The sequence below is a fragment of the Euprymna scolopes genome, chromosome 6, assembly GCF_053919585.1.
Source record: "Euprymna scolopes isolate OS-2025 chromosome 6, ASM5391958v1, whole genome shotgun sequence".
Classification (NCBI taxonomy): Eukaryota; Metazoa; Mollusca; class Cephalopoda; order Sepiida; family Sepiolidae; genus Euprymna; species Euprymna scolopes.
In genome coordinates, this window is record NC_136487.1 from 131,270,678 (window position 1) to 131,289,173 (window position 18,496).

Sequence of the window (18,496 nt, forward strand, 5' to 3'; positions counted from 1 at the left end):
ATTCCTCATAATCTGCTCAACGTATCGACTGTTTTCTTATGTTTTCGCCTGTATATTACAAGTTAATACACAACGAGATAAAAGCTAAAACGAATAATGCTAATATCTTATCGCTGGGTGCATTTGTAACAGCCTTATACTTGGGCATCTATATATGTGGGAATTTGTTTAATGGGAATTAAATACAAGAAAACATAATTAGCGTATTCAATGAGCTGTTAAGAGAAAGAGAATCATAATCTTGATACAGTAACACAGTAAAAGTGCATGAAAACCGATGTTTAGCGTCCACCATTTTAGTTTTAATAATTATATCAGCACTATATTTAAACAAATTATCTATTATAGAAAGGCCAAAATGGGGGGGGTTCTGTATGTCCACGAAAGGCTTTTTTGGGTGGGAGTTCTCGCATCGGTTAGATTCCACGGGAAGTTTTCGCATACTTCCCAGATTGTAATATCTCAGATTGACAAACGAACATTATTTCTATCTTCTTTTGGATCGAGTTAAAGAAAATCCCCACCATGCCGTCGTCTCTGCTGTTTGTTTCTCTTTTTCGTATAAAATAATGCGAAACTAATGGAACGCAACCGCAGTGTAGTATCTGTTCTGTAATTGGTCTTTGGTCAATGTAAGAGAAACACTTCATACTGAGACAATTACTTTTTATTTGGTTACTGCCAGAGTACCCCTTTTTTTGGGGAAGATGGTTTCGCCCTAACATTAAAAACGACTTTGTGTCTAATTTGCTTTCGGGGGACGTTTAAAAGCAACGCCATTTTTGCAAGTCAGCTTTTGCTTTTAGATTGACTACGTTAAATTCGAACTGCTTACACATCCGGTCGCGTCATGACGTAGCGGTAAGATAGTCAGATTTTCTTTCACTTTCTTTTCCGCCTTTGCGTCGCGGGTTCCAGCCTGCCTGCCTAATACCACATGTTTCTTGCTCAACACACACCTACAAACCATCGGGCAATGCCGGACACCCAGACTAGTAGTTTTATATAGGGAACAAGTAAGAAATCTAAAAGCAGTAGACTGAATTGTAATGAACAAGGACAAGTCTTAGTTGTTCCTCTGTGGATTATTACAGCGTATTATTAAGAACAGAACAAACAGTAAAAATAGGTTCTATCAGGAATGAAAGTGACAGGGCAAAATTATCAAAGTTAGAAGCGTAACAACGAGCTACAACATTTGGTTCGACTTGTATTCAATGAAGTAAGTTTAAGTTTGTGATATGTTTCCTTAAAATAATGGGTTATTTTGTACAGGAAAATGTTACACTATGGTATTTAATATTTAGTTGGTAAAATAAGAGTAGAAAAAAGGTATATTTTAAGAATTAGTAACGACTGCGCAGTGAACAAAATGAGAACAAGGCCGATAGCCATTTGTCGCGTGCTCTCGTGTAATGAATGAATGCGTGTAGGATTGATATGAAATTCTTAAAGATAAACTACAATGGCCGGAAAATGGGCTGAAATGACTTAACTAAAAAGTAAATGACTTAGAATGACTTTAATGAAGTTAAGGAGGAATTTAATGACTTTAAGAATCACTTGAATGATTGAAAAAGAACTGGAATCCTTCAAAAACAACTTGAATGATCTGGAGAATGACTTAAATGGCTTTGAGACTGACTGGTTGTAAAGTGGGTGATCATTTTACATTAAATTAATAGAGTAAAGTGATCCCGCAGTTTATATCACAAAGTTACAAACATAAGTACAGCATGTAGTAAGAACAGATGGTATTTATTTGCTCCCCATCGAGCAAATTAGGCACAAGGCCAATTTTTAATGTGAGGAGTGAAGGGAGGGGGAAGGGAAAAGGGGTACCAGCTCCCGAGAGGTGGGAAATGGGAGCTGGTTAAAGGTCAGGCATGTGGGGTTTCCCCCACATCTGGTCTTTGCTAGTCATAGCTAGTCCTAGCTTGCAGTATCTGTCGGAACAGATACTACACTTTGATCTTGGCAAAAAGGCCAAGAAAAGTTTTTTTTTTTGTTCCCCCATCGAGCAAATTAGACACAAAGCCGAATTTTAATGTGAGGAGTGAAGAGGAAATGGGGACCAACGCCCCGGGGAGTAGGGGAGCTGGATAGTGACAATTGGTATGAAGGGTTTCCCCTACATTGACTAAGGTCTTATATGTAGGGTTGCTGCCACATATGGTCTTTGCTTGCAGTATCTGCCGGAGCAGCTACTACACTTTGATCTTGGCCAAAAGGGCAAGAAAAGCTTAAAAAGCTAAGAACAGCATCAATTAACCTTTGATCTTAACCAAAAAGGTCAAGCACAAAAGTGTTACGGACAGACCGACAGAACGATCGACCGACAAGCCGACCGACCGACGGAGTGACTTATAGAATCGCTTGCACGCGACTAAAAACGGACGGAAAAAGTTCAACGAGATATAAAAGCAGGGTAATCTCCAAAAATACCGTTAGGGCTTACAACATGGCCGCCAGAAGAGTCACGTGATCCGGTTGATCCAAAACATGAATCGTGCAAATGGAAAACGCAGCCTTGAAGGCGGACTTTGACAAACAATCACAATGTGTTTGTATTTAATTTTTTGTTGATATACTGTTGTTATAAAAATAGGCAAACTTTGAGAAACAATCTTAGGTTGTTTTTAGTTAAAACAGTGTTTATAAAAAGTATTTTATAACAACATTATATCAACAAAAAAATAAATACAAACAAATTGTGATTGTTTGTCAAAGTTTGCCTTCAATGCTGCGTTTTCCATTTGCACGATTCATGTTTTGGATCAACCGGATCACGTGACTCTTCTGGCGGCCATGTTGTAAGCCCTAACGGTATTTTTGGAGATTGCCAAAAGCAGGGGCCAACAGATCCATCCAGTATCAAATGTTATGTGTTTCTGTTTATTTACAAGTTTTCTTGCGATAAGTTGATATAAAGGATGTCCCCCAAAATATATACACTCTTTAAATGACCATAACGCAAAAAAAAAAATAAGAAAGAACAGTTTCATACATCAAAATACCGTGAACAAATATAGCAATCAGCTAATTATCGAAAATGTTTAAAATCTTGGTCATTGTGGTCCATGAACAGTTGACAGCGCTCACTGATTTAATCGAAAACATTAATCAGTTCAGTTGTTACAGTGACAGATCTTCTTTCGATGATTGCCTTCAGCTGATTCTTTGTAGATCGTTTTGTGGTGTGAAACCTGTGTTCATATATTCCCCCTTACGTCGCCCCCAAAAAGAGAAAAAATCCATGGGGATAATCAAATCCAGTGAGCATGGATAGTCCTCGATACGCCCTCTTCGCCCTTACTTTCTGTTTCGCAGGTGACTAGCAAGATATTCTCTTACGTCATGATGATAGTGGGGAAGTGCTCCATCCTGCTGGAAGTGCCTTTCTTTATTCCTAAAATCTCTTGGGAATGTGACATAGCGTATTCATGTAGCAAGTTGAGATAATTTTAAGAATGCATACATTTTATTGGCACACCCTATATACTAAGAAAACGGTTCCTTACAAAATTTTACGGTTTTAGATAGTAAAAGGAGAGTCAACAGGTTTAGGCGGCGATATCCCGTATTGCAAAGTTACAAGTATTGTATTTTATTAGAAATTTCCGCACGATTGAGAAATAACGTAAAAACTAACGAGGCCTGCAGTAATTCCACAGCGGACTCATTTATATTTAATATATTTCTGTCGTCATTCTTTGAATGTTCAGCATAAATAGAGACGCCCTAATATAATTGAAACTCTTTTTTTTCAAATTGCCAATGTATTGATCTAAGTTAGCATGGACACCCGGCGTAACCCTGTCGTAAAATACGCGTAAATACATTTATTTATGCAGATTTCGTACATATTTTTATAGAGTCAATTTTCAATAGATTCTTATATATTATAAAATTGTGATTTCAAAATAAAATATATATTCATATGACTTGAGTGCATCAGTTTGAATGGAAACCGAAACTAAAACTAATGAAGAAACAAAATACACATACACACACATAACTGAATTCCGTCAGCTTTCAGGGAAATTGAAACCAAAACGTAGGAATTATTCTGGGTTAATTTTTTCATTAAAAAATGTAGATAACTTGAGCGTTATCAGCTCCAATCGAAACCGAAACCAAGACTTATTAAGAATTTTTATTGAAATTATTGTTATTTTTTTACATAGGCATCACCACTTATCAAGGCTAAGAGACCACTTGAGGATAAGGTTAAAGGGCGTACATTAGAAATTGGGCAATATAGTAATCGTTAGTAATGGGAATTCGGTAAATTTCTTAACAAATATGGAACGGCTCACCAAAAACTTGTTTACGTTAGGCTAGAAGACAACCATGTTGTAGTCAGCTGAAAAGCCGGAAAACGGAAGACAATTCCATAGGCGTGCAGTTCTAAGAAAGAAGATTTGCTTAGTGAATCTACGTTTAGGTTTAGGCACAGATTAAGAGTCGGAGAAATTAGTGATAGTTTTTTATGTAAGACGGGGGTTTCTTGTGAAAGTTTAGCGAGGGGGAACCATAAACTGAAGCTCATTCGAGTACTTGCCATGAAAATAACGATAAAGCAGAGAAAAACTCGCAGCATCTCTTCTGTAGAGGAAAGGGCATCCCCTACGAGACTATGGAGTCTATTTTTAACTCTATCGACAGGATAAGTCCTTTCTAGCAGCTCCTGCCCAAATGTGACAACAGTACTCCATCCTTGGACGCACCTGGCTCTTATATAGAAAGAGAATTTCATCAGCAGTGAGATATCTACTGGATCGATAGAAGGATCCTATCATTTTTCCAGTAAAAGTAACAAGTCACCTCTTTCCCTATTGAATCACTTGCTCAAGATCAGAGGGGAGAGAATCAAAGAGAACTTGGTCGTTTACGGTCTTAGATGTTCTACCATAGATAATAGTGTCATCAGCATAAATGTTTACGAATGATGTAAGGATGTGAGTCGGAAGATAATTAGTGTAAATAAGAAAGAGAGTTGATCCCAGGATGGACCCCTGAGGGACTCCAGCATTAATACTGAGAGCTTCTGGAGAACCTATCAGAGAGAAATGATTTAATAACTGAGAAGACATTTTTAGCTATACTGTAGCTGATGATCTTGGGAAGTAAACCTTTATGCCATACTCTAATAATTGCCCTAGAAATGATGCCTCCGTCGAGAGATTCGCTAATCATATGAGATATAACTGTAAGCACACCTGCTGTAGATCTAGCAGAACGGACACCATATTGTGTGTCACTAAGAAGGTTATTTTTGCTGAAATAAAAGGTTGATTACTTTATTTAACACAGATTCCAGTAACTTACTCATGACGCACAGGAGACTTATTGGTCTGTACTCAGAGGGAAATGAGCGATCGCTTGAATTCTTAAATACAGGACATACTGATGAGATTTACCATGAGGATGGGAAGCAATTCTCCTGAAGACAACGTTTAAACAATTTAGTAAGACTGATCGCTAGTTCTGGTTGAAGTCTTTTCAGTACTATAATTGGAATACCGTCAGGCCCGATTGCTTTACTGGAATCAAGGTTTTTGATTAGCTTGGCATCATCATGAACACATATTTGTATATAAAATAGCGTGTTTCTGATGCAGGAGGAAATATTGGGGCTGGAAGCCTTGGTCGCAAAGGGTAGAGTTAGACGCAAAGTTCTTGGCAAATAATTAGGCTTTGTCTGATGCTGACGAGATGACCTCGGGTTCATTGATGATAGTTGGGATAGAACACACGTTTCTGTTCAGGATTTTGTTTGCTATTTGGCACAACTGATGGGAACCAAGCCGCTGCTCAGCTACTTTGGACTTGCCGGACTGAGCATACAACTCTCTTGCGTTCTTTATTACTTTTTGCAGTGGTTACTGGCAGTCCTGAAAGCGGCTTTATTCTCAGTGCATCTATTACATTGGAAGCAATGGAAAAAGTGATTTATTAACGCAATGGCAGCAGCACATTCTGGAGAGAAACACAACCGGCTGTATGCTTTTTGATGGAATTTTTTCTAGGGTATGAAATGTTCTAGACCCACAATTAACCATTCCGCCAGGTCTTTTACTATAGAGGACATCCTTTTTAAACATGCAGCGCAGAGGTAGATCTGATATAAATGTACGGGAGCTATCCCAGTCAGCCATAGAGTATCGATATACTGTACGATGGAGAAGTGCGTCTGAGGAATTATTACATTTCATTTTTATCTTAACTGATACAACAGCGTGGTCGGAAGATCCAAGTGGAGGCAGAACGAAAGCTTAACGCAGTTTGCGGCAATTATTACAAGAAATGTAGGTATTTATTTGCTTCCCCACGTAAGCCAAATGTGACACAAGGTCGGTTTTATGTGAGGTGAAGGAGGAGGGAGGGGAAGGGGATGGTACATATAGGGTTGTCCCTACATGTACCAATAACCACTTGCCACAAGGGCAATGGTCACAAAGTGCAACATCTGCCGGAACAGATGGTATTTATTTGCTCCCCAACCGAGCAAATAAGGCACAAGGCCGATTTTTTATGTGAGGAGTGAAGGGAGGGGGAAGGGAAAAAGGGGACCAGCTCCCCAGAGGTGGGAAATGGGAGCTGGTTAATGGTCAGGCATGTGGGGGTGCCCCCACATCTGGTCTTTGCTAGTCATAGCTTGCAGCATCTGCCGGAACAGATACTACACCTTGATCTTGACCCGAAGGTCGGCAAAGTTGCAAGAATTACAAGAAATGTAATGTCGTAATAATTAAACGACAATTCTTTGGAAGGATAAAGATGTAAACATGATATATAAAATAACCCACCCGCTATTGTATCAATATATAGATAATGAAATACTTGAACGTGTAATAAAAAATTTAAACACAATTTTAAATAAATTATTCATTATACTCAATTTTCATGTTATACATTATATCTAATCTATTCTCTCTGTCTATTTGCCTGTCAGCTTTACTCTCTCTCTCTCTCTCTCTCTTTCTCTCTGTATATATATATATATATATATATATATATATATTTATGATGAAAATAATGGAGATATTATTCCGACAAAATAGAGAAATAAAAAGGAACAAACCGTATTATGTGTTCATCAACGTTTCGTCTTTATTTCGATACTTCCTCTGGATGAATGAGATTGGTATTTTTTGTTTCTTAATCTCATTCATCCAGAGGAAGTCTCGAAATAAAGACGGAACGTTGATGAACACATAATACGGTTTATTTCGAGAATTCCTCTGGATGAATGAGATTGGTATTCTTTGTTTCTTAATCTCATTCATCCAGAGAAAGTCTCGAAATAAAGACGAAACGTTGATGAACACATTATACCGTTTCTTACTTTTTATTTCTCTCTCTCTATATATATGCATATGTGTGTGTGCGTGTGCATACGTATGCTTTTTAAATATTTTTACCATATTATTCTAAAATCAATACACCTCCACCAAAGAATTTCGTTTCCGATGTCTTAAAGCAGTCTGCATTATATGCAGATAAAATCTATATGAATCACTATATAAAAAGAGTTCCTACTCTTTGTGACTTGGAAAGAATATGTAACTAGAAAAGTTCACTAGACGGAGGGCCAGAAGTGTATACAACGATTATGTCGAAAAAGATATGACAATGATATAAAAACAAAAACAAAAAAAAAACAACAGAATATGCAAATAAAAGTACAAGCCGATGGAAAAATTCAGAAACACAAACTTGTTTTCGATGACATCCATTATCGAAGTATAAAGGCAGACATCAAAGATTTTAAAAGTAGGATCACTAGGCATTTATTTATTTTTTTAATTTAAAATTTATTTTTTGGGGATTTGTAAAATTGAAGTCAATGAGATCGATACACATACACGCGCAATTCACCCACATATACATTCATACACACACACACACACACACACACACACACACACACATATATATATATATATATATATATATATATATATATATATATGTGTGTGTGTGTGTGTGTATGTGTGTATGTGTGTGTGTATGTATTTATGCAGCATATTTTCTCTATGGTATTAAATAAAATAGAGGTTGTTTTTTTTGTCTATTAATTCTATTTGCGATCCTTTCCATGTTTATCATAATCCGAGTACTTTCCAATCCTTCAGGATTCATCCTCAGGGATAAATTAATCTAACTGTTTTTAAACAATTTATAATTTTTTCTTCTTCATAAACAATAGAAATATAAAAAAGGATAAATACTTAAATGAAGAAGAAAAAAATTATAATTTGTTGAAAAACAGTCAGATTAATTCATCCCTGACGATGAATCCTGAAGGATTGGAAAGTACCCGGATTATGATAAACATGTTGATTACATCAGCCATATCCCGCCAGAACTGAAGACTTATTCGGATATGAAAGATCGAATATATATTTATATATATATGATTAGTTTTTTGGGAAAGGAAATCCAGCAGAGTGCTCAATTAAAAGGAAACTCCAAAATATAAGCGCATTTATATTTTGTGTACAGAAAGTTGTTAGATGAGAAAAACATTGGTACCGTCGGTTTCAAGCCCGATAATTATGACCTTTTAAGATATCATTATCAAGCTCTCTTCAGCCAATATTCGTCTATTTTATAACCAAAAGTGTGACATATATATACCTAGCGAGTTAACGTTTAACTCTCGATTTGTTACCCTCCCCCCCCGAATTTATATCGGATGGTGATGGTTTCATTTACTTAAATTTTGAATTATTTAAATTTAAAATCTAATTTCGATTGAAAATGTATTTTATATCTAAAAAAACATTTTCCAATATATAAATAAATTTTGATTTGAAACGAATTTTATTTAGAAATCTTATTTTTTTTTTTTTAATATATTAAAATAAAATAGACGAATATTGGTTGAAGAGAGCTTGATAAGGATATCTTAAACGGTTCTAATCATCGGGCTTGAAACCGACAGTACCAATGACTTGTCTCATCTAACAACTTTCTGTACACAATATATATATATACATATATATATATATATATATATATATATATATATATATATATATATATACTAGCATGGATACCCAGCTGTGCCAGGGTTGACACGAAGTTCAGTTTGGACTTATCAGTTAAAGCGGTTTGGATAATTCAGTTGATATACAAGTTTAAGTGAATTTCTTTAATGCTGCCTTAGTCTGGAAAACAAACTTTAAATAATTCAGTTTCAATCCACCAAAGTAGAGTTTGTTTAAACCGAAATACACGTTTTTATGTGATAAAATAGGTGAGTTATGATTTATTGTGTTATTAAAAAAAAAAAAAACAGTTACGGTGTCAAAAAATGTGAAAAAAAAACTGGTAAAAAATGTAAATAGCTTTTTTTTTGTACTCATGCAGAGACTGATCCGCGCTGAAATGTTAACGTTATTATTTTAAAAGCCATTTTTAACATGGGCAAGGGAAGGTATTTTGTACCTATTCTATACTCTAACCTTACATTTGAATAAAAAAAAACATATAAAACTTTAATTAAACGTGGATATACGATTTAAAAAAACAGCACGGATCACTCTCTGCATAAGCACCGTTTTTTATTTTATTTTAAATAAAGAATCGTAGTTTAATTCGATTGTTTGTTTATTTTAAAATAAAAATCAACTGCGAAATCAGATTGGAAATTATTTTATTTAAACTAATTCCAAACACAATGCATGAAAGTTTGTTTGAATTGTTTTTACTTGTAATATTCGCCGAAAAAGAAAGAAAAAAAAAGAAAAAAAGTTAGCACCAAGGGGGGGGAAAAAACTCAAACCGATCTCTACAGAAATCCACGTCGGTAAATATAAATGACATTAAATATGTTATTAATATAAATCAAGTTTTCATAACAAACTTAAATAGAACACGTAAAACAATTCTCTTACTATTAACAATAACATACCGCTACTTAATCAAATCGATTTTCCTTAATGTAATATGCAAATAAGGTCAACTCATAATCATATATTTTTTAAAGAATCATACTATATATAGGAATGAATGAAATAAAGTAATGGGCCTTTTGTATATATTAATCAAATAGTGAACAAACAAACAAACAGGAATACGAATTTATATATTTATATATATATATATATATGTATATGTATGTATATATGAATATTTTTAGAGGCACAAAACTTTAACTTCAAATAAATCACAGAGAAATATCATTATTATAAAAAATAAATATGTTATTTATTCGAAAAAGTAATTTTGATATTCATAATTTATATACATATACGGGCAAATTACACCAAGGCTCTCTCGTATATGGTTTAATCCAAGATGTCCAATATTCTAAATCTCTGTACGTGGGCGGTGTCTTCTAAGTAGTCTATACTGTCTGCTTTATAATCCTAGAGGGAGATTTTAGATATCCTAAAAGCCAATATGCGGTTACATTGTAAAAATAAGGGTGACAGTTGACGAGTTCATTTCGTGAAATTATTCGTCCATCAATTATTTAAATCAGTAAATTGATTGTATAATTCGCAAGTTGCAGACGCTGCCCTGCATACATGTCTATGTTTCATGATTGATTGCCTATCAATTAAACTGTTCTTTCTAAATCTGTCATTAAATTAAATAGAATTTTCAATTTAAATTTACAGCCTCTAAAACACACACTTTCTCTCTCTCTCTCTCTCTCTCTCTCTCTATATATATATATATATATATATATATATATATATATATATATATGGCGGGTGTGGGTGGGTATGTGTTTATGGAAATTCTCTGAGCTCTTGGGAGAGTGGAGCAAGAGATCGCAGGGAGTGGAGGAAGATGTGTTTTCTAGGGGCCAAAAAATTAAAACATAATCATCTTTATTATGGGGACGCCCTTCGTGCAAATATGAAAGCAAAGCACCAGGAAAATCAATCAAAAGATGAATATGTAAACAAGGCTATCTGTTCACTCAAGAAGGTGTCTCAAACTGATGAGCATATGCAAGTTCACAATCTGCGGAGGAGTGTCTCGGACGTATGCAGGATTGTATTTATACACGTGGTGTCACAGAGCTAAGGGAATGTTGGAAATTGCATACTGAACCCTCATCCATTGTCTTTAATGAGACAATCCACCATATACATATATATATATATATATATATATATATATATATATATATACATATACATATATATACACATATATACACATATATACACACACATATATATATGCATATATATATATATATACACATATATATATATATATATGTATATATATATATATATATATATATATATAATCTTATCCAAAGCCATTAGCCTACAAACTCTTAAGGTCACGTTTATTGGTGTATTTTCCTCTATTTTATGGTATATTTCGTCACTCTAAAATTGCCGATGTAGTAAAATGTGAGGAAACCTATATAAAATAACAAGCTTTACATGGAGAGTTATCGGTATAATAAACAGTTCATAATGTAAGGGGAATGTTAGATACAAAATGAAGCATCGACAATACAAAAATATAAACCAGTGCACATTGATATTAATGAGAATGAGGGGTATAAATGCTCTTTATGCCTAGGTATTCCACAGCCTAATGCTACTCATCAGAAGAGCAGAGGGGTTGGTAAATAATAAATCTTGCTTCTCAATGAATCGTTTACTTTTTCTTGGGGGGTACAATTTCTCCATTTGACAAAGATACAACCATCTTACCCATGGCATACAATAAAACTAATTGGTCTGTACTAAGATGCAGTAAACTGGATTAGGGTATTTCTAAATAATCAGAACAGTAATGCACCTTTCCAAGGTGTTAAAAAACAGTTGATTATTCCTTTAAAGAGAACATAAATATTTACCCATATTGAAACAAACACAGTTTGGAAGCTTTATCTAGTTAGTGGGTTGGTTGTTTTTGTTTTACGGCATATCAACCCTTTTCGGGTTATTTAATGCCGAATCCAAAGATTTTGAAGACATTTTTTTAAATAGAATATGTTTGTTGTTTTCACGTCGGTTTATATTTAACCCATAGTTGGGACCCTAACAGGTACAACCACTCCAGGTCAGAGTGGACCTGGGAGCAATGGTAATTAAAGGGTTGCTCCACACTCCCCAAAGCCAACAATCTGGGGCCATACCACTGGATATAGTTTAAGGTCATATCCAGGACCCCCATTGAGGTACTTTTACCCTCTGCAGGGGGGCAGTCGGCATATTCTAATGCCCCACCGACAGGGCCCCTTTATCTAGTAAATTGTGATTTTGTAAAGCTCAATAGTTTCACAGATGCTAAGGAACCGACAGACAGTTGGCTTATATTTTATGTAAAGATAACTCATTGTTTTTATGGTGGAAACTGTGTCAGCTCCATTAATAGAATTATCTAGATATTAATACGAGAGGGCGTGTGTTACTTTCTGTGTGACGCATACATCTGGGTCGTTGATTTGTTATGTGTTTCCTGTTCTCGTAATAAATAATTTGACCAAGAATTCTTCATAAGTTTTGGTTTCGGTTTCGATTATAGCTGATGGCACTCAAGTCATTTAATTTTTTTATATATAATTTTACTAAGAATTCTCATAATTTTGGTTTCTGTTTCGATTATACCTGATAACACTTAAGTCATCTATTTTTTATAAATAATTTTACCAAGATTTAATCATAAGTTTTAGTTTTGGTTTCGATGATAGCTAATGGCACTCTAATAATCTATTTAAAAATATCAAGAATTCTTCATAAGTCTTAGTTTCGGTTTCGATTTTAGCTGATGGCGCCTTAGTCATCTATTTTTGATAAATAATTTAATCAAGAATTCTTCAGAAGTTTTGGTTTCGGTTTCGATTATAGCTAAATGAACTCAAGTTATATATATATATATATATATATATATATATATATAATCATAAATTTTTGTTTCGGTTTCGATTCAAGTTGATGCACCCAAGTCATATTGATATATTTTTTTAATTTTTAAATCCCAAATATATAAAAATTGATAGAACATTAACTCTATAATAATATAAACAGAATCTGCAAGAATTAAAATATCATATTTAAGCGTACTTTACGATCGGAATACGGAGGGCGTCCGAACTAGCTTAGATAAATACTGTTCAGTTTTAAGAAAAGAGCTACAATACTAGCATAGCTTCTCCAGTTACCTTGAATATTTACAGAATGCAAACATTAATACATTTCATATGAATGAAACACCTGTGGAATTTCCGCAGGCCCGCTAATTTATAGTATGAAACATTATTCCTGTTGATATTAATAAGACGTAAAAAACGAAAACAATTCGTTTTTCCTATATTAACTAAGACTGTTTTAAAAGTAGAAAAAACAAAACGCTATATAATATTGAATTTTTAAGATATTAAAGTTGTACGCATGTAAGAAATATCATTTATAATAATGGCAGAATGGCGCGAAAATAAACAGTAATATTTAAACACACAAAAATCAAGCCGTTTCAAATGTCATTTCATCTCTGCGTATCAAGGACAACTCTTTTTTTATGACATTTGATTCATTCGATTTTGCTCAGGCGGACATTGTTTTTCTTAGAAAATTGAATCTAACGATAGCACGAGAAACAACAGATGTTTCATAAAGAAAACCCATCACATACACAGTAATAATTACGCGTAATGATATTTTAAATGCACCGTAAATATAAAAACATAAAAATACACGTATTTCACGCATACGCCGAACACATATAAAAGCAACTTCCAGGATATGAAACTGATGGACGCAAATGTCTTCCGCCCTGAGTAACCATACTTTACAAATGAGAAATTCTCAGTCACCCATTCACTGTATAACTATTAATAAATCCATACCACTGAACCCTTATAACATATTTGCAATATCTACTCGCCGTCAACACAAATCAGACCAAATTCAACATATGATAAAATATCGTAACTAACTTGTTAAATGTCAAACTAGGGTAGTAATTAGCAAAATGCGGGATCGGATTTTGCATGCAGAAGTATTTGATGAAACAACAAGTAAGTCAAAGATCTTACTTAAAAACAAAAAATGTGAAGCAGAGGAAATATGGTGAAGAAAAAGGTGATTACAAATGGATGGATAGTCTGGTGGAAGATAAAAAAATCAACTGACGGTAAAATCCAAATGTAAAACTTCAAGAAAGTTAAAAGAATTTCCATCTGTGCAAGTAAAATCCAAGGAAACCCCGTAATTGGAAGAAGATGGTCCATAATAATCCAAAGGCAAAAATCACTGGAATAATTCACAAAAATGTGTACAAGGAAAAAAAGAAAATATTCCAATAATATTAATAAAAGAAAAATAGGATATGATTTTCACTCTACTTCCAAGACATAAAAATAAATAAGAAAGATCAGGGAAGAGAAAGAGGAGAAAAAAGTTGATAAAGTTAAATATAAAATATAAAATATAGGGAAACAAAAGTCAAAATGACCCAGAGAGGAAATGTTAAAGGCGCGAAAATATATGTATAGAGCAAAATAATATAGGTCAACTGAAATGTACAGGTCATCTCTTAAGAAAATGTCAGCAAGATTTGTTAGACGACACTAAATGAAAAATAAATAAATAAATAAAGAATAAATAAAAATAAAATAAAATAAAATATAAAATATAAAATAAAAAAAATAAAATGAAAATCATTTAAGGGGAGAGAATTGCAAACTGCAAATTCAGGAAAAAGCAAGAAAAAAATGAATATAGCAAAATATAAGTAAATATACATACAAAATATGAAAATGTGTGTAGATTAATATATTAGATAGATAGAAAAGTTTAAAGTTGAGATAATTTTATAAATATTAATTCTTTAATATTTATAATATACTTTCATTTTACCATCTTGGATCACTTTGGTAAATTTGATTGTAATTTTTTATTTTATTATATATATATATATATATATATATATATATATATATATATATATATATATAGATATATATGTGTATATAAATATATATGTATTCATATATTCATTGTCATTTATATATATATATATATATATATTTATTTATATATAATTATTTACTATGATAATTATGAAATACCTACAGACACTAGTGATTACTCATTTCGGAAATCATCGGTGCAAGGTGTCACGATTAACACCAGTCGAGAGATTTGAACCCGTGGGCAGAAGACGTCTCTTGCCTCATTAGCAAAAGGCGTTATTAGCAAGGACCTAATCTATTCGGTCACCGTTAACCGCGAGAAATATTGGTGAAATAAAAAAAATATTTTTAAATGCTTTTTAACGTCTGTCGAAGTGATGATCTGCTCACGAGAGCTAAATTGGCTGACTTTTTATTTCAACTGAAATTGCTCAACGATAAGAAACGGGTTCTTAAAGGAGATTATTATTTACTATAATAATTATGAGATACCTAGAGACTCTAGGTTAATCCTTTCGGAAGTGATCAGTTCAGAGTGTCGCGATTAACGCCGGTCGATAGATACGAACCCAGTAACAGAAGTCATCTCTGGCTTCATATATATATATATATATATATATATATATATATATATATATATATATATAAAATGAAAATTACAATTGAATTTACCAAAATGATCCAAGATGGTAAAATTAAAGTAAATTATAAATATTAAATTATTAATATTTATAAAATTATCTCAGCCAGATATAAAAGCTCGATAATACCAAATAGGAAATAGAGCTTATAATATGGGCAAACATATTTCTTTAACTGTTTGCTCATATATATATATATATATATATATATATATATATATATATATATATATATATATATATATATATATAAAATCGAAGCTGACGATGTGGAATGTAAGGAGTGATGAACACAAAAAGGTTGTTAGATAGTGGGCGATAGCAAGAGCAAAATATGTTTTTTATTATTCATTCAAAGGAAAACAGTTATATTCGGTGGCTGCTAACAACCATCTTTTTCAGTCAATGAAAAATCGTCAGGCGACCCTGAACCACTCAACACTATAGAAAAAAGCGTATCCATAGCGTCTATTGGTTCATGGTCGCCTGACGAATCCTCATTTATTGAAACCGATGACTGTTTATAGCGACCGAATGAAAGTGTTTACCTTCGAGTAAATACTACTACTACTACTACTACTACTACTACTACTACTACTAATAATAATAATAATAATAATAATAATAATAATAATGTTATTATATATATATATATATATATATATATATATATATATGCACTAATATGTAAAAAGCACATTGCCTGTGTTCCTGTCAGTTCTATCCCTTGGCCTCCGAAACGGCAGGGCTGATTTTTTTTACAACGTTTCTAGAAGCTTTTTTATATAGATGTTGTATTGGAATCCCCCCAATAAGTATCAAATATGGATATCCGAAAAAAAAACTATTAGAAAAGAATAAGTGCGATTGTGACAATCTATTTTGATTTGTTGATACAACCTTCCATCACAAGTACATCTAAGAAGTGTTATCACAACACAGGGTACCGGCATACAAATCAACAGTAGGTTGTTAGATAATACAGGAGGCCGGCTTTAATAAGGTGTATTATATTGCATATTGTTTTTTTTATTATTTTTAATTTAAATTAATAAACTTATTGCTATGAATTTTCGACAACCTGATCAATAATATGGACACGGTATTGCAAACTCAACCATTTAGGGTATAAGCCTACCGAAACTTGCACTGGGCATAAAAACAAGACATTCAACAAAAGTTATTACAACAGGTGTAAGCGATAAAAAAATTGCTATACATTAACTTTCGAATAGCATTATCTAATATAGTGTAAAGAGATGCACCCCTGGGCGTATACAAGCGAGCTGTGACTGGTAAAATTTTAGCTATGCGATTTATCATTATAGACTAGAGAATATGTATTCTAGTTTATAATACGTTACACTATTTTTAATATAGATATATAGATATCCTATAAGTACAATACATAAGTGTGGCACTAAAATTTTTATTCAAGAAAATGATACAAAAGTTGTTTTTTTTTTAATCTACATATAGCTTATTTACGTAACAGAACGAGTATTCTACGGTTTACACACATCTATTACGTAAATAAGCTATATCTACATTAAACACACACACACACACACACACATATATATATATGTGTGTAGAGGGAGAGAGAGTGAGAATGAATTAGAGTGAGAGAGAAAAAGAGAGAAATAATAATATAGATAGATAGAGAATCGGCGATTTACTTGACCAACATATCAAATTATGATATGAGAATTCTTTAGAACTAACAGGCATTCGTGGAATCCTGAATTCTTTTTAACGTTGTTGATCCCGAGGTTAACATAAATTCGGCGGCGTAAATGAAATGAAGTTATACACAACTTTTTATAAAACAAAATTTACTTAATTTGCCTTATTCCAAACGTTCGTATCTCCCAGTAAATATCTTCAAACGTTATTATCATCTTGATAGATTTGGCCCTCGGATATAAGATCAAATATTTTCTTCATATAAATAATACATATGTAGCATATATATATATATATATATATATATATATATATATATATATATATACATATATATATATATATACATATATATATATATGTATGTCTGTCCGTGTGTGTGTGCCTGTGTATATGTGTGTGTATAATAATTTATAAAGCCAAGAGTAGATTGTCTACAGTGCGATGTAGGCTACAGTGTATGGTTAATCGATACACTGAATCTCGCAAGATCATCGAAGTTTTCAAAAGATAAGTCTTGGCAGTACCATATAGCTCACTATTCGAAAATGCTACGCGCAGTTTGCACTGTGTCGAGACATAAAAAAATCCAGGGTAGTGCCTGTTTCATGCACTGGAGAAGGTACACACCCAGTCGTTGTTAAGTTCTGCATCTGGAGATTTTTTTTCTTATTTTTCCTGTCTCTTGCGGCAGCCAATTCACTCGCTATTATTAACATTTCTACAAAAATGTGTTTACTATATATCACAAACTTTCATCACGCTCGTTTCTCACAATCTGTTTTAAACCTCATTTTTAATGAGTGATTTTTTCTGTCAGAGGGAGAAAAAAAGATGTCTTATCGGTTGGCAGTATTTTTAGCGAATACTCGCCAGATATGTCGAAAATTTTCTGTTTTTATCTATCCTGGTGATCATGTCCTTAGGAAGAGTTCTGGAGCTAAACGTTTCATCTGGACTGACGTTAGTCAGAGACCCAAATCTTGGATCTACCATTAAGAAGGCCGTCCGATCAGCAGGGACAAAGTAGTGGGGCTGCTATATTGCCATTTAGTGAATGAATTCTGGACCACATAGTAGCTTCTGTTGGGGCTTATCGATGCCATATTAGTGGGTAATTGGCTTTACCTCACCATATGCTACGAAGAATATATTTCTTCGTTTCTATTTCTCTCTAATGTTCCCTCTTAGCCCAGCTCCAAGCAAGTCTGTCCACCGTTTCCACAAATCCCAAAACTTTATTATGAAAATTTTTCAGCAA

General features: G+C 33.3%; 1 pseudogene; it reads right to left on the bottom strand.

Annotated features, from left to right (window-relative positions):
• Positions 1-1,833: 1,833 nt before the first annotated feature.
• LOC145278570 (U2 spliceosomal RNA) lies at positions 1,834-1,998 on the bottom strand (annotated as a pseudogene).
• Between the last annotated feature and the right edge of the window lie 16,498 nt (positions 1,999-18,496).